At 41.3% G+C, this 25,708-nt stretch overlaps 1 protein-coding gene and 1 non-coding gene across 3 annotated transcripts in view; both read right to left on the bottom strand.

Moving 5' to 3' along the window:
- Nucleotides 1–25,708, bottom strand: part of FAM81A (family with sequence similarity 81 member A) — a 106,622-nt gene that overhangs the window by 35,684 nt on the left and 45,230 nt on the right. The gene's annotated exons all lie outside the window — the stretch shown is intronic.
- Nucleotides 10,264–10,405, bottom strand: LOC136377949 (small nucleolar RNA SNORA29). Its single transcript, XR_010746549.1, has one exon. It is a non-coding gene; the product is annotated as a small nucleolar RNA SNORA29 (small nucleolar RNA).

The raw sequence follows: 25,708 nt of genomic DNA on the forward strand, positions 1-25,708 counted from the left end.
GCTTCTCCACCCCTCCCCCTCTCCTTCTTCTCTGTCTCTCTCTTCCCCTCCCGCAGCCAAGGCTCCATTGGAGCAAAGATGGCCCGGGCGCTGAGGATGGCTCCGTGGCCTCTGCCTCAGGCTCTAGAATAGCTCTGGTCGCGGCAGAGTGACGCCCCAGATGGGCAGAGCATCGCCGCCTGGTGGGCATGCCAGGTGGATCCTGGTCGGGCGCATGCAGGAGTCTGTCTGACTGCCTCCCGGTTTCCAGCTTCAGAAAAATACACACATACACCAAAAAAAGTAACTATCATTGTTTCTAGTTCATCTACTGACTTTTAAAATGTTAAATTCATGATAGAAATTTAATGCTGTACCTGGATATCTTTAAATACCTTGTCTTAGTTGGGGCTGCCTTAGCAAAATACCAGGCTGAGTGGTGAACAAACAACACACATTTATTTCTTGACGTTCTGAAGGCTGGGAACTGAGATCAGGGCACTGACACGACTGCATTCTAAGGAAGGCCCTCCTCCTGGCTTGCAGGCAGCTACCTTTCTGTTGTGTCCTCACATGGCACAGAGAGAAAGCTCTGATCTCTCTTCCTCCTCAAGAGCACTAATCCCACCATGGGAGCCCCAACCCCATGACCTCATCTAAAGCCAATTACCACCCAAAGGCCTATCTCCAAATGCCATCACGTTGGGGTTAGAATTTCAACATATGAACTTAGGGAGGCACACAAACATTCAGTCCATAACATGTCCTAATTATTTTTCACTCAAGGTCCACCTGTTTCTTACTTTCTTTGGGCCTCTTCCAAGGACTGTGCTTATTCTTCCTCCTTCTGGCTGCTGGGCCCCCGTAGGTGTGATGTTTCCTCTTGTTCTGTGATCACTGAAGTGAGATGAGTAGGTGGTCCTGGGCATAGTGGGAGGAGCTTATGAACTGGAAGGGCAGCCAATAAGAGCACAGAGCCTATGTCCAGGTGGGGCGCCAGGAGGAAGCCCCTCTGTGTCCCACTCTCGGCAGCCCTCCCAGCCTAGCAGCAGCAGGGAGGTAGCCCACCACTACAGGCCCTCCGCATCTCCACCTCCGCCTCCAGTGAGCACAGAACACTGGCTCTCACACAGTGCAAGGCACTGAAACTGGCCTACCCTCTCTGACGTCTAAACCACAGTGTCCGGGACCTCACTTCCAGGCTCTCCCAGGCTAGTTCTCTCCTGGCTCCCCAGGCCTTCCCGCTCACCTAGTCCAGCTGTTCAGGAAGACGGCACTGGAACTGGGAATAGTAAAAGAAGGCACACTAAGCCACCACCTTCCCGCTACCTCCTACAGCAATCGAGGGGTTTCTTAAGAATACATTCATATGTATATACTTGTTCCTATTGTATTTAGTCCCAGAGAGTTGATAACTTCTGATATACTAAAAATTTGCAGTCCAATTTATAAATGAACAGGAAAGCCTTATTAGATGATATAATTATGCTTGCATAAATTGTTTTTACGCTCACTTTCTTAACTATTTTTAAGTATAACATCCATACAGAAAAGTACACTTTCATACACTATTTAGAGTTTTCAAACTTCCTGGTAAAAAGCAGAAATTAGGAATGTGGCCTGACCTGTGACGGCACAGTGGATAAAGCGTCGACCTGGAATGCTAGGTCACTGGTTTGAAACCCTGCATTTGTCTGGTCAAGGCACATATGGGAGTTGATGCTTCCTGCTCCTCACCCCCTTCTCTCTCTCCTCTCTAAAATGAATAAAATATTAAAAATAAATAAATAAATTAGAAATGTAAGGATTCTTTGTTTTTCTTATTGGAAACCTAGGTTGAGCCACTATAGATGGAGTGACAGTGATGATTAAAAGTATTTCACTGTAAGGAATTAGGCACAGTTAGACCTATCTGTTATTTGCTGTAGTTTCCAGCTTTTACTGAATGAACCTGCTTTATTAAGAAGAATGCAAGCCAGTTACAATCACCTGTGAATGACAAAACATTAGTCATCCCAACATATTCTTGTAAAACTTCAGATGTGACTAATCCGGTTCTGACACTCCCCCACTGAAGAGAAGGCACTGGTGTGCACACTCTCTTATTAGGAAATAACACTCAGTTACAGTCAATAAAAAGTATTGTGTATTTTTTTGTATTTAATGCTCCAAATCTCTGTTTGTAATAAGGCTTAAATGGTTCTCCTATATGTTTTAGGTGCATACGGATCCCTATGTGGCTTGTTAAACACACAAATTCCTAGGCCCCACTCCCAAAGAACCAAAGATAGGAAATGTGCCCAGACTTGAAGTCGTGGTCCATAGCCCATTCCTAGAGAAACACTGCATCAGACACTAGAAATGACAAAGGCTCTACTGGGGGTCCCCAAACTTTTTACACAGGGGGCCAGTTCACTGTCCCTCAGACCGTTGGAGGGCCACCACATACAGTGCTCCTCTCACTGACCACCAATGAAAGAGGTGCCCCTTCTGGAAGTGTGGCGGGGGCTGGATAAATGGCCTCAGGGGACCATAGTTTGGGGACGCCTGCATCATTTCATTTGAGTTGTTTCTCAATCTTAAAAATCACTAAGCAAAGAAAAACAGCACTTTGCCCTAGCCGGTTGGCTCAGTGGTAGAGTGTCAGCCCAGCATGTTGATGTCCTGTGTTTGATTCCCGGTCAGGGCACATAGGATAAGCAACCATCTGCTTCTTCACCCCTCCCCCTTCTCTCTCTCTCTCTCTCTCTCTCTCTCTCTTTCTCTCTCTCTTCCCCTCCCGCAACCATGGCTCAACTGGCTTTAGTGAGTTGGCCTCCGGTGCTGAGGATGGCTCCATGGCCTCTGCCTCAGAAGCTAAAAAATGGCTTCATTTTCAGTGAAGCAATAGCCCCAGATGGGCAGAGCATCGCCCTGTAGTGGGCTTGCCAATGGATCCTGGTTGGAGCACATGCAGGAGGAGTCTGTCTCTCTGCCTCTCCTCCTCTCACTAAAATAAAATAAAAAATTTTTAGAAAAAGAAAAATAGCTTCTCTTTTGCTACAAAAGAGAAGCAAAACATCATTGAACACATTTAAAAAAAAAAAAGTTTAACCTTTCTAGGAAGCAAAAAGCAAGAAACAAAAACCATAACATATAATGCATAACTGTACTGTGGATACTGAGAGTGGGGGAGGCTGTCCATGTGTGGGGACAGGGAGAACGTGGGAACTCTGTGCTTTCTGTTCAGTTCTACTTGTGAACATAAAACTGCTCTAAAAATAAACTCTATTTAAAATTTAAAAACCATACCATTTTCATCTATTAAAGAAGCAATTTTTTTAGCAAGTGAGAAAGACAGAGAAAGACAGACAGACAAGGGAGAGAGAAGTATCAACTCGTAGTTGTGTCACTTTAGTTGTTCATTTATTGCTTCTCATACATGCCTTCCGTGGGGGGCTACAGCTGTGCTAGTGACCCCCCCTTGCTCAAGCCAGTGACCTTTGTCCTCAAGCCATCGACCATGGGGTCATGTCTATGATCCCACGCTCAAGCCAGTGACCCTGTGCTCAAGCTAGTGACCCCACACTCAAGCTGGATGAGTCCATGCTCAAGCCAGTGACCTCTGGATTTCAAACCTAGGTCCTCAGCATCCTAGGTTGACACTCTATCCACTGTACCGCCACCTGGTCAGGCATAAGTATTTTTTTTTCTTTTTCTAATCTTTTTTTTTTTAATTTTTTTTATTTATTTATTTTAGAGAGGAGAGGGAGAGACAGAGAGAGGGAGAGAAGAGACAGAGAGAGAGAAGGGGGGGAGGAGCTGGAAGCATCAACTCCCATATGTGCCTTGACCAGGCAAGCCCAGGGTTTCGAACCGGCGACCTCAGCATTTCCAGGTCGATGCTTTATCCACTGCGCCACCACAGGTCAGGCGGCATAAGTATTTTTAATTTATAATACTAAAATATCTATCAAAAATTGAAAACGCACTTCCTGATACAACTTTTCCACAGCATGACTCATCAAAATATATTCATACTGTTCATAACCTTCAACTCAGCGTACTAGTTCTTGGAATTAATTTTAAAGGAAATAATAAGAAAAATGACAAAAATGTATGCACAAAAATACCTTTAGAGTGTGATCCACATACCATATATTTTACAAGGTATCTACACAATACATTATTATGCAACTGATAAGAGGCTCATGGAGGGCTTTTAACAACAGGGGAAATGTGTATAATTTAATAATAAGCAAAAAGAAAGGATACAAATTAAATATACAGCATGTTCCAGCTCTTATAAGATATATAGAAAATACTAGAATATTAACATTTTGTTCATCTCTACAGTAGGATTATGATTAATTCATCCCTTTTGTATTTTCCATAATGAGCTTCATTATTGTTTTTTAAAATTTACTGAGATGACATTGGTACTCAAAACCATACAGGTTTCAAATGTACAACTCAATAAAATAGCATCAGCACACTGCACTGTGCCCAAGCAAAGTATCTTTTCGTCCCTATTTTCCCTGCCTTTGCTCACCTCCACCTAGCCCCCACCCGCATTGACCTCTATCACCACACTGTTGTCTTGTCTATGTGTTTTATATATATATATAAATTAATATTATATATAATTATATATATAATATTAATATATATATAGATATATAAATATATATATAAATATATAAATATATATTCATATATTATATATATATGAATGATTTTTGGTGAATCCCTTCACCTTCTTTCATTCAAACCTCCAAACCCCCGCCCCTCTCACAGCTGTCAGTCTGTTCCATGTGTCCATGCCTCTGTTTCTATTTTGTTCATTAGATTCCACATATATGATAAGTGAGATCATATGGTATTTGTCTTTCTCTGACTGGCTTACTTCATTTAGCATAATAATCTTGCCAGGTCCATCCATGATGTAGCAAAAGGTAAGATTTCCTTCTTTTTTACGGCTGAGTAGTATTCCACTGTGTAAATATACCACTGCCTTTTTCTCCACTCATGTACTGATGAGAACTTGGGCTGTTTCCAGATCTTGGCTATTGTAAATAATGCTGCAATAAACATAGGGCTGTATCTTTGTGAAATCAAATGATAACCATTCTGGCAGATGTAAGGTGATATCTCATTGTGGTTTAATTTGCATTTCTCTGATAATTAGTGGTGTGGGCATTTTTTCATTAGTCCATTGACCATCTGTATGTCCTATTTGGATAACTGTCCATTCAGGTCCTTTGCCCACTTTTTAATTGGGTTGTCTTTTGGTGTTCAGTTGTATAAGTTCATTATACATTTGGGAAATTAACTACTTATCAGATGTATCACTGGCAAATATGTTCTCCCATTCAGTGGGTTGTATTTTAATTTTGTTGGTTTCTTTTGCTGTGCTAAATTTTTTGTTTGATGTGCTCCCATTTGTTTATTTTTTCCTTTGTTTCTCTTGCCTGAGGAGATACATTGGCAATTTGCTAGGAGATATATCTGAGATTTTACTGCCTATGTTTTCTTCTAGGATTTCTATGGTTTCATGATTTACATTTAAGTATTTTATCCATTTTGAGTTTATTCTTGTGTATGCTGTAAGTTGGTGGTCTAGTTTTATTTCTTTGCATGTACCTATCCAATTTTCCCAACACGATTTACTAAAGAAACTGCCTTTTTTTGTTGTTTTCTTAAAATTTATTTTAATTTATTGTGTTTACATAGATTCTAGTGTCCCCCCAAATACTTCCTCCCCTCCCCCATGTTCCCCAGTACCTCCCCCCTGTCCCCCTTCCCATAACGCCCTCCCCCCCTTTCCACCAGGATTTGCTTTTCTGCTCTCATCCCATCCTATCACCCTATCATCCCCTTTCCCTCTGTCCACTTTCCCTCTGGATTCTTTGAACCCACCTCTGTCTCTATTCCATTCCTCAGTTTATATTGTTTGTTGGATTCCTCAAATGAGTGAGGTCATATGACATTTTTCTTTCTCTGCCTGGCTTATTTCACTTAACATAATAGTTTCCAGGTCCATCCATGTTGTCACAAAGAGTAATATTTCCTTCTTTTTCATGGCTCCATAGTATTCCATTGTATATATGTACCACTGCTTTTTAATCCACTTATCCACTGTCAGACATTTGGGCTGTTTCCAGATCTTGGCTATTGTGAACAATGCTGCCATAAACATGGGGGAGCATTTCTCCTTTTGAATCATTGATGTGGTGTTCTTAGGATATATTCCTGAAAGTGGAATAGCTAGGTCAAAAGGCAGTTCTATTTTTAATTTTCTGAGGAGTCTCCATACTATTTTCCACAGTGGCTGCACCAGTCTGCATTCCATCCAGCAATGCAGAAGGGTTCCCTTTTCTCCACATCCTTGTCAGCACTTATTATGTGTTTTGTTGATGAGTGCCATTCTGACTGGTGTGAGGTGGTATCTCATTGTGGTTTTAGTTTGCATTTCTCTAATGATTAATGTTGTTGAGCATTTTTTCATATGCCTATTGGCCATCTGTATCCTCTTTGGAGAAGTGTCTATTCATTCCTTTTGCCCATTTTTTGATTGGATTGTTTGTCTTCCTGGTGTTGAGATTTACAAGTTCTTTATAAATTTTAGTTATTAACCTCTTATCAGATGTATTGTTGAATATGGTCTCCCATTGTGTGGTCTGCCTTTTAATTTTGTTCATATTGTCTTTAGCTGTGCAAAAGCTTTTTAGTATGATATAGTCCCATTTGTTTATTCTGTCTTTTATTTCCCTTGCGCATATAAATAAATCAGCAAATATATTGCTGAGAGTGATGTCGGAGAGCTTATAGCCTATGTTTTCCTCTAGGATGCTTCTGGTTTCATGACTTACATTTAAGTCTTTTATCCATTTTGAGTTTATTTTTGTGAATGGTGTCAGTTGGTGGTCTAGTTTTCTTTTTTTGCAGGTAGCTGTCCAATTTTCCCGACACCATTTGTTAAAGAGACTGCTTTTATTCCATTGTATGCTGTTACCACCCATGTCAAATATCAATTGTCCATAAAGGTGTGGGTTTATTTCTGGGTTCTCTGTTCTGTTCCATTGATCTATACGCCTGTTCTTATGCCAGTACCACGCTGTTTTGAGTACAATGGCCTTGTAGTATAACTTGACATCCGGAAGTGTGATACCTCCCACTTCATTCTTCTTTTTCAAGATTGCTGAGGCTATTCGTGTTCTTTGTTGGTTCCATACGAATTTTTGGAATATTTGTTCTATATCGTTAAAGTATGTGATTGGTATTTTAATAGGAATTGCATTGAATTTATAAATTGCTTTGGGTAATATGGACATTTTAATTATGTTTTTTATTCCTAACCATATACATGGTATATGCTTCCACTTCTTTGTATCTTCCTTGATTTCTTTTATCAATGTTTTATAATTTTCCAAGTACAACTCTTTAACCTCCTTCGTTAAATTTACTCCTAGGTACTTTATTTTTTTGTTGCAATAGTGAAGGGAATTGTTTTCTTAATTTCTCTTTCAGACAGATCATTGTTGGTGTATAAAAATGCCTCTGATTTCTGAGTATTAATTTTATATTCTGACACCTTGCCAAATTCCTTTATCAGATCCAGTAGTTTTTTTTTTTTTAGTTTTTTTTCTTTTTTTCTTTTTTTTTTTAATTTTTCTGAAGCTGGAAACGGGGAGAGACAGTCAGACAGACTCCCGCATGTGCCCGACCGGGATCCACCCGGCACGCCCACCATGGGGCGATGCTCTGCCCCTCCGGGGTGTCGCTCTGCTGCGACCAGAGCCACTCTAGCGCCTGGGGCAGAGGCCAAGGAGCCATCCCCAGCACCCAGGCCATCTTTGCTCCAATGGAGCCTTGGCTGCGGGAGGAGAAGAGAGAGACAGGGAGGAAGGAGGGGGTGGGGGTGGAGAAGCAAATAGGCGCCTCTCCTATGTGCCCTGGCTGGGAATCGAACCTGGGTCCCCCACACGCCAGGCCAATGCTCTACCGCTGAGCCAACCGGCCAGGGCCAGATCCAGTAGTTTTTTGACTGCATCTTTAGGGTTTTCTATGTACAGTATCATATCATCAACAAATAATTATAGTTTTACTTCTTCTTTTCCAATTTGTATGCCTTTTATTTCTTCTTCTTGTCTGATTGCTGTGGCTAGGACTTCCAGAACTATATTGAATAAGAGTGGTGAAAGGGAGCATCCCTGCCTTGTTACTGATCTTAAAGGGATTGCTTTTAACTTTTGCCCATTGAGTATGATTTCTAGTTTCATGCCATTGTGATAAGAGAAGATGCTTGATATGGTTTCAATCATCCTAAATTTGTTGAGACTCACTTTATGCCCTAATACATGGTCTATCCTAGAGAATGTACCATGCACGCTTAAAAAAAATGTACCATGAACACTTGAAAAGAACGTATAATCTACTGCTTTAGGGAGAAAGGTTCTGAAGATATCTATCATATTATATCCAGTTGATCTAGTGTGTCCCTTAGTTCTGCTGTTTCTTTGTTAATTTTCTTTCTTGAGAATCTATCCAGTGATGTTAGTGGGGTATGAAAATCTCCTACTATTATAGTATTGCTGTTGATCTCTCCCTTTATGTCCATCAAAATCTGCTTTATATATTTAGGTGCTCCTATATTAGGTGCATAGATATTTATAATGGTTCTCTCTTCCTGTTGGATTGCTCCCTTTATCATTATGTAGTGACCTTCTTTATCCCTTACTATAGCCTTTGTTTTAAAGTCCATTTTGTCTGATATACGTATTGCTACTCCAGCTTTTTTTCATTTCCATTTGCATGAAATATTTTTTTCCATCCTTTTACTTTTAGTCTATGTGTATCTTTTGATTTGAGGTGGGTCTGCTATAGAAAGCATATGTATGGGTCCTGTTTTCTTATCCATTCAGCTATCCTATGTCTTTTGGGAGCATTTAATCCATTTACATCTAAGGTTATTATTAATATGTAGTTATTTATTGCCATTTTTTATTTAAAACTATATATTTTTATTAAAACTATATATTTAAAACTATATATATTTTTATTTAAAACTATATATGTATATATTCCCCCTCCACCTGCTTTGTCCTGTCTACAACAGGTCCCTTAACATTTCTGGCAGCATTGGTTTGGTTGTAATGAATTCCTTGAGTTTTTTTTGTCTGTTTGGGGGGGGGGGGGTTCTGTCTGGGAAGCTTTTTATTTCTTCTTCAAATTTAAACAATAATCTTGGTGGATAAAGAAGTCTTGGTTGTAGGTTCTTGTTCTGTATTACATTGAATATTTCTTGCCATTCCCTTCTGGCCTCAAGTGTTTCTGTTGAAAAGTCAGATGTCATCCTTATGGGGGTTCCTTTGTAAATGATTGACTGTTTTTCTCTTACTGCTTTTATTTTATTTTATTTTGTATTTTTCTGAAGCTGGAAATGGGGAGAGACAGTCAGACAGACTCCCGCATGCGCCCGACCGGGATCCACCCGGCATGCCCACCAGGGGCGATGCTCTGCCCGCCAGGGGGTGATGCTCTGACCCTCCGGGGCATCGCTCTGTTGCGACCAGAGCCACACTAGCACCTGGGGCAGAGGCCAAGGAGCCATCCCCAGCGCCCGGGCCATCTTTGCTCCAATGGAGCCTCGGCTGCGGGAGGGGAAGAGAGAGACAGAGAGGAAGGAGAGGGGGAGGGGTGGAGAAGCAGATGGGCGCTTCTCCTGTGTGCCCTGGCCAGGAATCGAACCCGGGACTTCTACACGCCAGGCCGACGCTCTACCACTGAGCCAACCGGCCAGGGCCTTCTCTTACTGCTTTTAATATTCTTTCTTTATCTCTTAGCTTTGGCATTTTGATTATGATGTGTCTTGGTGTGGGTCTCTTTGGGTTCTTTTTTAATGGGGTTCTCTCTGCTTCTTGAACCTGTGTGACTCTTTCTTGAATCAATTTAGGGACATTTTCATCTATGATTTCTTCAAACCATTTCTCTGTTACTTGTTCTTTCTCTTCTCCTTCAGGAACCCCTATTATGCAGATATTGTTTCTCTTCATGTTGTCACAGAGCTCTCTCAGAGTATCCTCAGACTTTTTATCCTCTTTTCTTTTTGCTGTTCTGCTTCAGTGCTTTCACTTATCTTGTCCTCTTAAGTTGCTGATTCAATCCTCTGCTTCATCCAGCCTGCTTTTAATTCCTTCTAGTGTAGTCTTCATTTCTGATATTTTGTTTGTCAATTCTGTCTGGTTCTTCTTTATGATTTCCATATCCTTTTTGATGCTTACAATTTCTTTTTTTTTTTTTTTCAGTTTTCTGTTTAGCCATTTCATATAGGAGGAGGACACAGAAAACTCCTCCCTTTTCAGATCATGGCAGCATTAATCTATCCCATAAGCATAGCCACTAAAATCTATTATTAGTAGAAAATTATAATTTCTTTATTGAGGTGTTCATTAAGTCCATCCATTGTAGCTTTGAGATCCTTAAGCATCCTAACAATCATTGTTTTATACTCTGCATCCAGTAATTTGATTACTTCCATTTCATCCAGGACTTTTTCTGAGGATTTATCTTGTTGAAGCATATGACTTATGTTTCTTTGCCTTCCCATTCTGTTCTTGGCTTGTAGGCTTATTCCAGTTGTGGTCTCCTTACCTAGTAGAGCCACTTTGAAGTCTTGATTTGTTTGTTTTCTTCTCAGTTTTCTTAACTCAGTAGTAATCTTGTTTACCGATCTCAGCAGGGGGCTTATTTGAAACTGTATCAAGGAATGTGGTGGGTATAACCTTTGGTAATCTGAAGGTTGTTCTGTCAGCTGCTCTCTGGGGGGCAGGGTGCTTTCTCAGCTTCAGTAGGGGGAGGTGTTATCTCAGATCTCCCTGGAGACCTGAGTTACTGCCCCTCCTCCCCACTTCCTGCTTTCAGCTGTGTCTTTTGCAATGATAGAGCTGGAGAGCTTCCTGGAGGTGGGTCACCTGGAAACACTTTAGGCTTGTGCTGTGTGGAAGGATCAACCCCTCCCCTAGCTATGGCTGCCTCCACATTGGATGCATCAACTTCTCAGGTCATCTCATGCATTCCTCTGCCCATCACTGTCTGTCTTGGTCTCCCCACTTTCCTTTTGGAAGACAAGCCAGTCTTCTCAGCCCTCCTCATCCCCAGGGCCCCAGGCAAGTGGCAATGAGTGATATTTTCTGCTCTGTCCCTTCGAGGCACCCCCACCTTTTCCTACTCACAGATCCTTGCTCTTCTCCCCTCTTAATGGTTTCCGTCTGTCTCCTCCAGTCTCTGGATTTCTAGACTGGGTCTCCGGTTCTGAGACTGAGGGTCCCCATCTCTCAGGGTCTCTCTCCTTGTAATGAGAGCCCTTCTGGGCTCTCAACCTCACCTCCCCCTTCACTCCTGGAAACAGGAGAGCCCCCACTGCACCTCCACACTCCCTACCAGGCTTGGTGTGGCTTCTTCTTTGCTCCTTAGTTTTTGAGACCTGTTTTTTAGTCGAAAGTTGGTTTTTCACGCTGACTGTTCCTAAATTAATTTGTAATCCAGTTTGCTGGTGTGAGCTGGGAGTCTGTACGTCTGCCTACTCCGCTGTCATCTTCCTTCTCCCCGCTTGCCCTTTATAAAGGGCAAATGGTGAAGAGACTGTCTTTACTCCATTATATGCCCTTGCCTTTGTCAAAAAAATTTTTTTAGCAAGAGAGAGAGAGAGATGGAGGGGAAGACGGACAGAGAGACAAGAAGAGAGAGAGAGGAGAGGCATCAATTCATTGCAGCACCTTAATTATTTGTTGATTGCTTTCTCATATGTGCCTTGACTGGGGAGCTCCAGCTGAACCAGTGACCCCTTGCTCAAGCCAGTGATCTTTGGGCTCAAGCCAGTGACCATAAGGTCATGTCTATGATCCCATTCTCAAGCTGGCAATCTTGTGCTAAAGTTGGCAATCCCATGCTCAAGTTGGTGAACTTGGACTCAAGCTGGATGAGCCCACACTCAAGCCAGCGACCTCAGGGTTTCAAACCTGGTTCCTCAGCATCCCAGGCCAATGCTCTGTCCACTGAGCTACCACCTGGTCAGGCTTCTTTGTCAAATATTAATTGACCACAAAGATGTGGCTTTATTTCTGGGCTCTTTGTTCTGTTCCATTGATCTGTATGCCTGTTTTTATGTCAGTATCAGGCAGTTTTGATTACAGTGGCCTTGTATTATAGTTTGATATCAGGTAGTATGATGCCTCCCACTTTGTTCTTCGTTCTCAAGAATGCTGAGGGTATTTGAGATCTTTTTTGGCTTCATACAAATTTTTGGAATATTTGTTCTAGGTATGTGAAATATGCCATTGGTATTTTAATATGAATTGTTGAATCTATAGATTGCTTTGGATAGTATGGACATTTTAATGATGTTAATTCTTAAATTTGTTAAGACTTATTTTGTGTCCTAACATGTGGCCTATCTTTGAGAATGTTCCATGTGCACTTGAGAAGAATGCATATTCAGGTGTTTTGGAATGAAATGTTCTGCAAATATCAATTAAATCCATATGGTTCAATTTGTCACTTAAAGTTGCTGTTGCTTTGATTTTTTGTTTGGAAGACTTATCCATTGATGCCAGTGGACTGTTAAAATCCCCTACTAATGACTGTATTATGGTCGATCTTTCACTTAATGTCCACCGAGATTTTCTTGATATATTTAGTTGCTCCTATGTTGGGTGCATATATGTTTTCAAGGATTATATCCTCTTGTTGAATTGATCCCTTTAGGATTATATAGTGAGTTTTTTTCTTTCTATTAAGTGATAAGCAGGAAGGCAGAGAGATAGACTCCCACATGCACCCAGACAGGAATCCACCAGGCAAGCCCCCAACTCAGCAACGCTCTGCCCATCTCAGGCTGCTGCTCCATTGCTCAGCAACCAACCAAGCTATTTTAGTGTCTGAGGCGAGGCCATGTAGCCATCTTCAGTGCCCAAGGCAAACTTTGCTTGAACCATTTGAGCCATGGCTGCAGGAGAAGAAGAGAGAGAGAAGGGGGAGAGGAAAGGTGGAGAAGTAGATGCTCACTTCTCCTTTGTGACTTGACCAGGAATCAAACCTGACACTTCCAGACACCAAGCCAATGCTCTCCCACTGAGCCAGCCCAGGGTCTGTAGTGTGTTTCTTTGTCTCTTGTAATGGCCTTTGTTTCAAAGTCTATTTTGTCAATTGTAAGTATTGCTACACCAGGATTTTTCCCCCATTTGCATGGAATATTTTTTTCCATCCCTTCAGTTTTAGTCTTTAGGTCATGCTTTCTTCTCTATTCAGCTACCCGGTAACTTCTGACTGAAGCATTTAATCCATTTACACTTAATATTATCACTGATAGGTACTTACTTATTGCCATTTTATTCTTAAAACCTATGTGCCCTGGCCAGTTGGCTCAGCGGTAGAGCGTCAGGACCCGGGTTCGATTCCTGGCCAGGGCACATAGGAGAAGCGCCCATTTGCTTCTCCAGCCCCCTCTCCTTCCTCTCTGTCTCTCTCTTCCCCTCCCGCAGCCAAGGCTCCATTGGAGCAAAGATGGCCCGGGCGCTGGGGATGGCTCCTTGGCCTCTGCCCCAGGTGCTAGAGTGGCTCTGGTCACGACAGAGCGATGCCCCGGAGGGTCAGAGCATCGCCCCCTGGTGGGCAGAGCATCGCCCCATGGTGGGCGTGCCAGGTGGATCCCGGTTGGGCGCATGCGGGAGTCTGTCTGACTGTCTCTCCCCGCTTTCAGCTTCAGAAAAATACAAAAAAAACCTATGTTCTGTTCTCTATTTCCTTTTTCTTTCTTCTTCTTAAAGCAGGCCCTTTAACAATCCTTGTAATTCTTTATTAGAAAGACTTTGGTGAGGGGTATGCAGCATAATCAAAGGTAAAAATAATCTGGAGATGTTTTCTCGAAACATATGTACCCTGATTTATCAATGTCACTGCATTAAAATTAATATAAATAAATAAATAAATAACAAGAAAGTATAAATGAAAAATTATTTTAACACCTGAAGACTGAACTAGAATACAAGATTCCGGGGGCTCAAGATTTTGAGACATTCTGGAAAGAGTTGTCTGTAAAGTATATTATTTATAGTTCTGGTAGTTTTTTGGTGAAATCTTCAGGGTTCTTTATATACAGTGTCATATCATCTGCAAATAACTTGTTGCTTTCCAATTTGGATGCCTTTTATTTTTTCTTCTTGTCTCATTGCTGTGGCTAGGACTTCCAGTACTATGTTGATGAAGAGTGGTAAAAGTGGACATCCCTGTCTTGTTACTGATGTTAAGGGAAACATTTTTAGTTTTTGCCCATTAAGTATGATGTTAGCTATAGATTTATCATATATGGCCTTTATTTTGTTGAGGTATGATCCCTTTACTCCAACTTCGCTGAAAACTTATCATAAATGGGTTCTGGCTCTTGTCAAATGCTTTTTCTACATCTATTGATATGATCATGTGAATTTTATCCTTTATTTCATTTATGTGCTGTATCACATTTATCAATTTGCAAATAATGTACCAAACTTGCATCCCTGGAATAAACTTAACTTGACCATGATGTATGATCTTTTTAATGTATTGCTGGATCTGGTTTGATAATATTTTGTTGAGGATTTTAGAATCTATGTTCATCAGGGATATTAGTCTATACTTTTATTTCTTTGTAGTATCTTTATCTGGTTTTGGAATTAGTATAATGCTGGCTTCATAATATGAGCTTGGAAGTCTTCCCTCTGCTTGAATTTCTGGAATAATTTGAGACAGATGTGTTAATTCTTCTTTAATTATTTGGTAAAATTCACCTGTGAAGCCAGCCAGACCAGGACTTCTGTTTGCTTTGAGTTTTTGGATTACTGCTTCAATTTCATTACTTGTAATTGGTCTGTTCAGGTTTTGATTCTTCCTGATTCAGTTTTGGAAGATTAAATGTTTCTAGGAATTTATCCATTTTTCCCAGGTTATTCAACTTGGAACAGAGTGTTCTTATCTTCAGCATTATTATGGTAGAATATGTGATAGAAAACCTGCTGGGTCCGCTGAGTATGAGAGCACCAGGCTGGGCCAGGTCCCCACGTCTTCTCACTGGTCCAGGCTACAAATGAGCAGCCATCCCTGCCTCTGTCCTGCTCCCATAGAGTGTCCCCCGTGCCTGTCTGTGAGGTGCCCCACCCACACCCTGGCCTCGGCTTCACTTATGTTACTTTTATAACAAGGAACAAAAAAGTGTGTGTGGGTGTTTTAATACTTAGAAATAAGAAAAGGCCTTTTAATATTCAGATAGTAAGATATTGTAAGAGAAGTGCTTTCTTTGAATAATGCAAAAAAGAATTATATCTGGCCTTAATACAGTATTTACATTACTGAAAAGTTGTGAAAATACTAGAAGGCATTAGAGTTTACTGTTTTATCATTATTATTTTTATTGATTTTAGAGAGAAAAAAAAATTGACAGAGGCAGAAACAGGAATATTGATCTGTTCCTGTATATGCCCTGACCGGGGATTGAATCTACAACCTCTGTGTTTCAAGACAATGATCTAACCAACTGAGCTACCTGATCAAGGCAGTGTTTACTATTCATAGGAATTCTATGATGAAATCTTAGAAAGCAATCCCTCTGTAAAGCCAATAATGTTCCCTAATTTGTCATTTTGGAACAATATATCATCATGATGTATTTACTTAAACAAGGTTACAACCCTCAGAATTATCATCAACTCTCCATTATTTTCAATTCAATTCAATTCAATTCAATTCAAGAAACTGTTTTCTGCATGCTTATTATATGCTGTGCACCAGTCTTGCCTTCAGGGAACTCAGCTGCAGCAGGAAAGACTACAGGATGGTAAGTGGGTGGCCTAAACCCATACAATAACATTTCATATAGCAGAGAGAAGAGGCCAGCCACCTTGAAAAGAGATGTTCCAAGCCTTCATTTATTTTTTCTAAGATATTACTGTCTTTGATAAAGCTTCCTTCCCAAAGACAATAGAGAATGGCACCCAGTGTGAGCCCCACAGCACTACATTGTGCTGTTTATGCACAGGATTCATGCCAGGACCTCACTCTCCCTGACAGGCAAATATTGCATAGAAATGACCAGGAAAGAAACAGCTCTCTATATTTCTCCTTCTCCAACTCTTCCTAGATGTGGGGATTTAGAAATGAAAGTGTAAGTTTAATATTACCTGGAAAAAGGTCCCAGCTCCCACAGGGAAGAGCCTCATAAGAACATCTGCTACATGGCTTTTTAATCTTCCCACCAGGACTTAAAACTTACTGGACTTCCAGCCATCAAATTGCCTTCTTGGCATTTTTACCTGGACATTCAATGGGCCCCTAGATTTTGGCCAATCCTAAACACAGGCCTTTCTACCTCCAACACCGGGCAGTCCTGGCAGCTCTAGCTCCAAAACAGATCCAGAACCATCTGCTTCTCTCCATCTCCAAAGTGACTCCCTCGATCCACGCTCCAATCCCCACACCCCTGAACTGCCACTGTAGCCCCCGACCCAACCTTCTGCCTCCGTTCTTGCTCCTCTACAACCCCTTCTCATGCCAGATGATCTTTTTGAAACACAAATTAGTATGTAAGCAACACAATGGCAAGAGATTTTATCTGTTTTATCCACAACTATATCCCCAGCACCAAAAGTATGAATGAATTCAATAAATCATGGCTTCCCATTTCCAAACTCTTAACTTCCCATTATAGCCTTCAAGACTAGTGATCTGGCCTTATTCCCAGCTCATGACACCCACTGGTCCTCTTTCTGTTCCTCAAACATGACAAGCTTCTTCCTGTTTATGGCCTTGGATCTTGCAGTTCTCTCTTTCTGGAATATTCTCTCCCCCATGTGTTTCCTCCCCCAACACTTTGGTTTGGCTGGCCCCTTCTGTCATTTTAGTCTCACATCACATGTCACCTTATATCCCCACCACCCATCCTAAAATAGCCACATAATCATATTAATATCTATCATAATATCTTATCAGAGCTCTCAACTTAGGCAGAAATCACACTGGTTATTTAGCATTTACCCCCTGTAAACCCTACAAGAATGTACAGCAAGCCTAGTATGTCTGGGTCCCTACAGTGCCCCAGTATCTCTAACAATGCCTGGGTCCCTGTGGGTAGCTGACTAACTTATCAATTATCTTCATGTTCCAGAATTTGGGTTTCCACATTGAAGGCTCAGAGACAATAGCGAGCTGGTGCCCGCAGGTGACGAGGTCCTCAAAACTGAACTCAGACAAGCTAAGTGTATGTAGACAAGGGCTGACACCAGAACACCAACTAGTTAACGTACATTGAAAAAACTCTATCAAGAGAACTGAACAAATACTCAAATTCCATTCAGTTCATTGTCTTCACCCACTAGTCAAGCTACATGACATACCAAGTCTAGTGGGTAGAGTTAAAACAAAATGGGTTTGGATAATGTGATGGAAAATTATATGTCAACTCGGCTGAGTTATGGCATGCTCAGGTAGCTGGTTAAACTGTTTCTGGGTGTGTCTGTGAGGAAGTTTCTGGAAGAGATTAGCATTTGAATGATGAGCTGTATAAAGTAGAAGGCCCATTTCCAAGTGAGTGGGCCTCATCCCATCCTTTAAGAGCCTGAACAGAAAAAAAAAGGAGAAAGAAGCTGGAATTCAATTTCCACCTGACTGAGCTGGGACACAGATCCTCTCCAGCCCTCAGCACTCCTGGTTCTCAGGCCTTCACACCTGGACCAGAATCTACACCATCAGCTCTCTGGCTGTCAGGCCTACGAACTACATCATCAGTCTTTCTGCATCTCCAGCTTGCAGATGGCAGGACTTTCCATCCCCACAATCATTTGAACCGATACCTTATAATAAATAAATTATATATGTACAGTGGTACCTTGAGATACGAACAGACCAACATAGGAATTTTTAAGATACGAGCTGCAATTTCGTCCATATTTTTATTCGAGATCCAAGCGAAATTCCGAGATACGAGTCGTGATGCGGGAAGCTGCTGCTAGTTGACACATTGGTGCACAGGTCCAGTATCAGCAGTTTGATATACGAGTTGAATGACTTACGGGCTCGGTTACAGAACGGATTAAATTCGTATCGCAAGGTACCACTGTATATATATCTTATATATAACATATATATAATATATATTATATAATATATTTAAAATATATAATATCCTATTGGCTCTGTTTCTCTGAAGAGCCCTAACACAGATGATAATCACCAAAGTCCCCCCATTGATATATCCTGCTCTGATAGGACAAGATCACATGGGCAATGCAGACCAAAATTCTATTTGAGTATGTGTGTGTGTGTGTGTGTGTGTGTGTGTGTGTCAGAGACAGAGAGAGGGACAGATAGGGACAGACAGGAGGAAGGGGGAGAGATGAGAAGTATCGTCTTTATTGCAGCATCTTAGTTGTTCATTGATTGCTTTCTCGTATGTGCCTTGATAGGGATGGAGGGCTGCAGCAGACCGAGTGACCCCTTGCTCAAGCCAGCAACCTTGGAATCAAGCCTTGGGCTTCAAGTCAGTGACCTCTGGGCTCAAGCCAGGGACCATGGAGTCATGTCTGTGATCCCACACTTAAGCTGGAAAGCCTGTGCTCAAGCCAGATGAGCCCATGCTCAAGCCAGCAACCTCGGAGTTTCAAACCTGGGTTCTCTGCGTCCCAGTCTGACACTCTATCCACTGCACCACCACCTGGTCAAGCACCAAAATTCTCTTTCTAGGTAACACACAGAAAGTCCAGCAGCCACCACCCTCTCCTCACTGACAGTGCTAGATGCACAAGTTCCTGTCCATCCTTGTTCACATCTCTCTGCTTTGACATGTTAATAAAGCCCAACTCTGCACTTATCACAAGTTCAGAAAGCCTGTTTGTAAATAATTATACTAACAAATGATGTATAATCTAGTCAATTAGATGAAGGTTTGATACAGTTTCCCATAACCCAGCTAAGTCAAAGCCAACACCCCAAGTTTACCACCAACAAAAGCGCCATGGACTGCTCAACAGGATCTGGCTTCAAGGGAAGAGCTTAAATTGAAAACAGTATGGATAATCTAGACACACAAAATTCATAGTCAACTATATTATATCTTCTAACCTTATTATGATGACAATAATTTGTGGAAAGTTTCTGAGGAATAAATTAAAATCATACTACACATTGCAAGGCAAATTGCCAATGGAGACAATGTATGGGAATATATTTAAACAATATATTCTTTCATTCAACGTTTATTAAGCACTAGTATACCTACAGTGTACTAGTACACAAGAGTCATCCATTTTGATGTGAAATATGCTTACAGAACATGGGCAATAATTACAGGGTTCTGGAAGGGCCAAGGACCCCTGAGACACTGATTATGCAACATTTATTGAGCACCTTATATGTGCTGGAGCTAAAAATAGAAAAACTAAGACTCAGTTCTCATTCTTGAGGATCACATAGACTAGAGGTTTGACAATATATTTCACTTTTCTTCCTTGTATAACTGTGTTCAGAGCCATACAGTAGAGAATTAGAAAGACTCATCTAGGCAAATTTACCAAGATGTAGTATTAATATTATCTTAATTTGACTAGCTCTATCAGGAGCCTGTAGTGAGCTTTATATGTTAAGACTAGGTTCAGTTTTAGTTTTGTAATACAGAATCACCTGCAGAGACAGATTTTTATAAAACAAATACCCAGTGGCCCTGGCCGGTTAGCTCAGTCAGTTAGTGTCATTGAGATACACTCAGGTTGTGGGTCCATCTGCAGTAGGGGCACATACAGCAAGTGACCAATGAATGCACAGCTAAGCAGAACAAATAAATGCCTGTCTCTCTCTCCCATCCTCTCTTTGTCTCCCTAAAATCAATCAATAAAACCAATAAATAAATAAAATACTCAGTAAATTTTTTTTTTACTGTGTGAACTAGTAATAAAAATAATTTTAGGACAAGGCAATTTACAGAAGGAATTCATTAAGAATCTACAGACAAAAATATACACTTTTCACAACACTTAAATACAGTTTGGATAACATCACTTTGCTTTAAATATAGAAATATTATATTTGCATAATACCTACTCTCCCAATTTTATATTACTTATAAATAAAGACTTCTTTTTAATACTTTAAAATTTTAACTAGATAGCCCTAGACAGTGGTGCAGTTGATAGAACAGTGAGCACTGAAGTCACCAGCTCAAGCCTGGGGTTAGAGATCCCAGGTCGCTGGTTCAAGCTGGAGGGTGCCAGCTTGAGCCCAGGTTTCACCGGTTGGTGCCCTGGTCAAGGCACAGAGCAATCAGTGATACCACTAGGTGGAACAACAAGTTGATGCCTCTCTCTCCCTCTCTCTCTCAAAAAAAAAATTTTTTTTTTACTATACAATAAATAAATAAATAAAGTTAATCTATACCATGATTTCATTTTTTTTAAGTTTGGCTACAATGTGGTCATTTTAATGTTTCAGCAAGTTTCCTAATTTTGATTATGTTTAAATAAACAAGCTCAGGCTTATAATAAATATATATATACACACATATATACATACACACACACACACACACAACCACATAATTAGTTTTCCATATCAGAGTCTACTAAGCTTCTAAACTTTTTTCTGTTACTTTCTAACAATTTATAATTACTACCAGTCATAAAAGTAAATGCTCTTTAGTACAAATTATTTTTTACCAGAGTTAGAGATTTTACTCAGTTTCCCTTTCTATAGTGGAAATAATCATCTCATTCTCAAAATTGCATACTGCAAAAATTATATGTAAAGGAAAAAGAGTGTTGTCTGGTTGAGGCAAGAATAATCACTACATAAAATATGTTTCAAATAAAATAAATTGGAGACTTGAAATTAATACTCACTGCATTTTAAATTGTTAAAAAAAATCATCCTAAAGAAACACATTAAAGAAAAATTGTTTTAGAAATACAACTTTAAAAAAATAATTAACAAAATCCTAAATGATTTATGACTTTAGATTTCTAGGTATGTTTGCTAATGACTCAAATTATCTAAGCTGTTCAATGAACTCGCATTAAAATAATGACAGGGAAGAACTCAGTGAGATCTAAAGCTAGAATTACCTAGTTTCTTAAAAGAAATTCTTCCTGAAAGGGTAGAAATACTTAGATAGCAAAAAATGTCTGCCAAATGCCCATTACATTTGGGAGTTGGTTACCCAAGATCGGGGTTCTAGAAGAGCTTCCAGGAGGCAAAGTAGAAAAATGAAAAGAGCATATTGTTGAGAGTTTTATAATCTGGGTTTAGTCTCAGCACTGCCACTTACTTGCCTTGAGACTTCAGACAAGTTCCTTCATTTGTCTGGGCCTCTGATGTCTTCTCTGAAAAGGAACAGTTTGCAGAGATGACCTCAGGGTCTTCTGGTCCATCTTGCTACCAACAAACCTGCAACTGGCTTCACTCTGAACTGGGCGTGTGTATTCACTGAATAAGCATTCATGGCATTCGCATGCGCTGGACAATGCAAAGATGAGTAAGACAAGGTCCCTTTCTTTTTGAAGAGCTCACAATTTATCAAGGGAAACAGATTGATAAAGAAATAACGTCAATCTTATTCAGTAAATGCTATGGTAACAGTGGCAAGTACATTAAGGGAAAGGTAACTGAAGCAGGAGAAGAACTGGCAGGGAGGGCTTCCTATTATAGAATGAAGGAACTATTAGACAGCATTGAGGGCTCAGCTGAAGCTGGAAATGATATATTTAAAATAGTTCTGATTATTGGATTAGGACATAGTAACTACCAAAGGGGAAATTATTTCCCACAGTTGCAGCTAAAGCACTATTGCTTCTCACACTGACAGAAAAAATCAAGTCTAGCCTTTACTAAGGGTAGAAAGGGTAGAGTTACACTCTGCTTTTACCTGTGGGCATAATGCCAGAAAAAATTGGCTCCAGTCTCTAGTTTGTCCACCATCCACATGAGCAAGGGAACTCAGCTGAGTATGCAGAGAAATGCTGGCCATGGAAAGAAGGGGGAGGCCACACCACTTTCTAATATGGAACATAGTATGTATTTTTTCATGATATACTATACTTCTTTGCCATTGGTTGAAAGGATGGAAACCTTAGAGTCATTATTTACCCCTAATCACTTTGATTTTATCTATCTCCCTCTCTAGATTTTAGTGTGGGAAGGCTATCAGCTCCCTAAACTATCTCTAACCCCTTTCAAATGTGAAATGTTCAACCTGGGGCTCTTCAGTTCTGTGAAGGGGCCACCTTGGGGTTGGCAAGTGATTCAGCGTCTGGGATAAAATCGTTTCAGCACTCAGATATAAAACTGGAAAGATCATTCTAAATACAGGAACATACCTTCCAAAAACAAGCAAATTATCTCTGGCAAGTACTTATATTTTCTATGCCCTCCTCTGATGTCATCCCAGTTCCTGGGTTGCAAGCAACTGAACCAGACTCTGGATAACTTTGGAGGGGAAATGGAGTTTACTGGAAGAATATAGAAGTGCACATAATCAACAGGGCAGCTGGGGATCCTTACTAGAAAAAGACACGAAAAGGCATTTATTTCCTAGGGTCCAGGCAGCAAAAACCACTGGCCAGTATCCTGCAGGCCCAGCTGCTGCAGGGAAGATGCTCCAGCCATTTCCAGTTCTTAGATCACTCTGCTAAGGTTTCAAATTCCAGAAAGTTAGTGTCTCGATGTTCTAGCCTGAGTTACGAACTCCAATTCTCTTTAGCTAAAAAGATGATAAGGCACTCTGACTAATAGCTCTCTAGTCTGTAACCATTGAAAGAAAAATAAATTCCAAAAGGAAAAGAAATTGCTGTGACCAAAAGAAATTAGAGCCTGACCTGTGGTGGTGCAGTGGATAAAGCGTCGACCTGGAAATGCTGAGGTTGCCAGTTCGAAACCCTGGGCTTGTCTGGTCAAGGCACATATGGGAGTTGATGCTTCCAGCTCCTCCCCCCTTCTCTCTGTCTCTGTCTCCTCTCTCTCCCTCTCTGTCTCTCTCTCCTCTCTCTCCCTCTCTGTCTCTCTCTCTCCCTCTCTCTCGCTCCTCTCTAAAAATGAATAAATTAAAAAAATTAAAAAAAAAAGAAATTAGAATGGATGCTACCAGTCTCCAAAGCAACAAAGATCTGCTACATCCCCTTAATAACAAACACATAGCCCTTTAAACATGTCAGTTTTTGTTTCTTTATCTTCTTTTCCAAGTGAGAGCAGTGGAAATACATAGACTCCTGCATGCGTCCTAACTGAGGCCCAACTGGCAGCCCCCATCTGGGGCCGATGCTCTGCCCATCTGGGGCCAAGCTCACAATTTAACTACTTTTTTAGCACCTGAGGCATCCTCAGCGCCTGGGGCTAATGTGCTCAAACCACTTGAGCCATGGCTGCAGAAGCAGAAGAGAGAGAAAGAGAGAGAGAAGGAGAAGGAGAAGGAGAAGGAGAAGGAGAAGGGAGGGATAGAGAGCAGATGGTCACTTCTCCTGTGCCCTGACAAGGAACTGAACCTGGGACATCCACACACTGAGCCAACCTGCCAGGGCTAGCCCTTTAAACATAATAAGAGGTACAGACCAGAATTTTTAGAATCCTAAAGACAGATGAACTTCAGCCTGACCAGGTAGTGGCGCAGTGGATAGAGCGTCAGACTAGGACCTGGGGGACCCTGGTTCAAGACCCTGAGGTCACTGGCTTGAGCGTGGGCTCATTCGGCATGAGCACAGCTCACCAGCCTGAGCACAGCATTGCTAGCTTGAGACATAACCCCATGGTCGCTGGCTTAAGCCCAAGGTCACTGGCTTGAATCCAAGGTTGCTGGCTTGAGCAAGGGGTCCCTTGCTCTGCTATAGGCCCCTGGTCAAGGCACATATAAGAAAGCAATCAATGAACAACTAAGGTGCCACAACAAATAATTAATGCTTCTCATCTCTCTCCCTTCCTGTCTGTCTGTCCATCTCTCTGACTCTCTGTCAAAAAAAAAAGACAAATGAACTTCAATTAGGGTACAATTAATTCTAAGTGAGTTTTGGACAAAGAAAAATGAAAGTAACCATGTGGTAGAGTAGGACCTCATACTTAGGCATAACTAGGGGAAATTTATCAAAAAAAGGCAATTAACTATGCAAACAGTAGCCATAGAAGATCTGGATAGTTATATTAATATCAGATAAAATAGACTTTAAGATAAAAAATAATACTAGAGACAAAAAGAAACATTTTCTAATGATAAAAGGGTCAGTATCTCAGGAGAGTACAGGGTGGGCAAAAGTAGGTTTACAGTTGAAAGTAAATGAAACACAGAGTTTATTCTTATATTATTATTTAGTAATTGTTGTATTATTTTCTATATAAACAACTGTAAATCTACTCTTGCTCCAACCTGCATGTGTGCCTAACAACAGAGCCCCAAAATACAGACAGAATTGAAAGAATAGACAATTCAATAATGAGAGCTGGAGATTTTGATAATTGATAGAATATACAAAGTATATTCTTTGCCCACATAGAATTAAATTAGAGATCCACTACAGAAATAAATTTGGGGATTTCCAAGATGGCGATGGAGTAGGCAAACATTCCAACTGCCACCTCCCAGGACCAAATTGGATTACAACTTAATTTAAAAACCATCATCTTGAAAAACCAACGTCGGACTAAAGGAAGAGCAGTCTATATAATCAAGGATCAAAGAATAAGCCACACCGAGACTGATAGGAAGGGCAGAGACGTGGATAGGGTTGCCCGCTCCCAAGAGTGAGCAGCAGCTGAGGATCTGGAGGGACTCTCACAGCAGGGAGGGTCACCGTGAGAGGTGTGAGTGCTCAGTCCCAGGCCCGAAGCTCCAGCCTAGAAGAGGCACCAGACAGCATTTGGAGGTGAAAAAAGCCAGGTTTCTGTCTGCAAGAAAGTGACAGAACTCTCAGAGATGCAGACTTCATCTTAAAAGGTCCGTGCAGAAAATCTCATTCACAGCAACTTAGCCAGGGCTCCAGTTGAGGGAGAGCGAAGAGAACTGGAGTTGCATGAGGAGAATATAAAGTTAGAGGCCAAGGGAGAAACACTGTGGGGGACGGCCACCAGAATCCCTGTGCTGAGTCATTCTCCAGTACTGCATTCGCCATCTTTCCCAGGCGGAGTGTCCCCTCTGTGAAGCACCAGCCAGGGGAAAAGCAACTGCTCCACCCTTGGGAGTCTCTCCTACCTCAGTTATGGTGATGGGTCATTCTGAGAGGCCAGGAAGCAGGGGGCGTGTCAGTGACTCAGTTTTCTGGTGTTGAGGCTAGAGCTACACCCCCCCTTCATGCTCCTGAGTCTAAGACTGCTGCTTCCACCTCACGGGAGACTCAGTTGAAACTGTCTGGAGGATGGGCAGACCACACCTCAGGGTCCCAGACGCCACACCCACCAGACTCCTGGGGCCACAACCTACTGAGGTCTGTGAAAAAAGTCTGAACATACTCACACCTGGGGCTGAGGGGCAGAACCACACCCACCATCCTTCTTAACCCCTGAACTGCTGCAGGCTCTAGACTCTTGCAGAGGTTTATTCAGCAACCGAGTCCAACAAGCAGTCAGCAGACAGAGACTACAGAAGGATGGACTAAGGGAACCTTGGACTTTAAAGCGGACTTTCCCCCAGGCCCAGAGTGGGTAAAAGCCAGTCTAGGTGTGCAGCTGGTATTTCCATGTGCACCTGGACCCAGCAAAG

The sequence above is a fragment of the Saccopteryx leptura genome, chromosome 6 (assembly GCF_036850995.1).
Source record: "Saccopteryx leptura isolate mSacLep1 chromosome 6, mSacLep1_pri_phased_curated, whole genome shotgun sequence".
Classification (NCBI taxonomy): Eukaryota; Metazoa; Chordata; class Mammalia; order Chiroptera; family Emballonuridae; genus Saccopteryx; species Saccopteryx leptura.